This window comes from Chrysochloris asiatica, unplaced genomic scaffold (genome assembly GCF_000296735.1).
Source record: "Chrysochloris asiatica unplaced genomic scaffold, ChrAsi1.0 scaffold00062, whole genome shotgun sequence".
In the NCBI taxonomy this organism is placed as follows: domain Eukaryota; kingdom Metazoa; phylum Chordata; class Mammalia; order Afrosoricida; family Chrysochloridae; genus Chrysochloris; species Chrysochloris asiatica.
Window position 1 is genome coordinate 14150193 of NW_006408580.1, and position 1414 is coordinate 14151606.

Sequence of the window (1414 nt, forward strand, 5' to 3'; positions counted from 1 at the left end):
ATTGATTGTAATTCCTATAATGTAATATCATTTATCACACTTCCTTTCTGTATTTCCCATTTCCATTCCCTAACCATTGCTGCCTTCCGAACTTTGTCCCTGGGCAAATATTGACTTTTTGATCTCAAATGGTTGATTATTTTAAGGTGTTCATATCTCCCTAATGTTATTGCTAACCTTACAGACCTCTATTATTTATTTGGCTGAAAATTGAGCCATGGTGGTGAGTTCAGTTCTAGGTCTGAGGCTCCGTGATTCTACCAGTTTCTATCAGACCAGTAAGTCGTCCCTTTTTTGTGATTTTGAGTTTTGATCCACATTTTTCTTCCACTCTCTCTGGGACTTTCTAATGTGAACCCTTTCAGAATAGTCGGTAGTGGAATCCAGGCACCATCTAATCTCAAAATTATGGAAACTGAGGTTCACATGGTTCCTTAGTCCATTGCATTAATTGTTTCTGTGCAGCTTGGATTTTTTTCACTCTTCTTTGCTCTAGATGCAGAAAGACCACTAACCTCTATATGTTAATGTTAATGTGTCAGGATTTATGTGGAGTGTGTCTTGAGTCACACACCTTACAAGTAAGGGTGTGGCTTTAGTCACTGAAAACTCACACTCAAATCACACCCTTGCTCTGATATAAGGGACATTTCTTTGGGGAGTGTGACCCATATTCAATTTGTGTATGGATGATGTTGCAAAGTTTGCTCTTGATCTAGATCCTGCATCTCGCTCATTATCATCTCACCTTTGGTTCTGAGGGCTTGAGCTTGCAGTCTGTCATATGAACTGATGATTCTGAGATTCACCAGTTTCTTCATCCCTGTAAGGCAGTAACCTGTCATATGACCTGCCAATTGTGGGTTCATCAGCCTCTGCAACCATATGAATCGGGAAAAGCCTCCAAATTAACACCTTATCCACAGATTGGGAACTTGTCAACCTCTAAAGTCATGTGATCCATTTCCCATTTCATCGAGATAAATCTCTTTCTCTCTTTGACAGACACGAGGTCACCATGAATTGGAATTGAGTCAATCACAGTTGATGACAGTTAGTGGCTAAGCAAGGAGTCCTAGATTCATAAGGGAAAACTCACCTCTCTGACCCAGCCCTCAAAACTCTAGGCAAGCTTTTGAATAGTTGCTCATATAGGTGGGCATATAGCAAAAGAGCTGTCCAAAGAGGAAAGAAGTGATTCTGGGAGCCCATGCCTACCATGGAATGGGATAACCATAGCCATAATGTGACCACTGGAGTCATGTCCTTGGATCTTCACAGTATGATACAGCAAAGTGGGTCTTAGACTGGGCACAGCCAGCATTTTTCATTATGGGCATTATGGGCTGTGAACTTATTTTTATTATGAAGTAAAAGACACATTGCTGAAAAGTCACAATATGTGAGTGCCTAT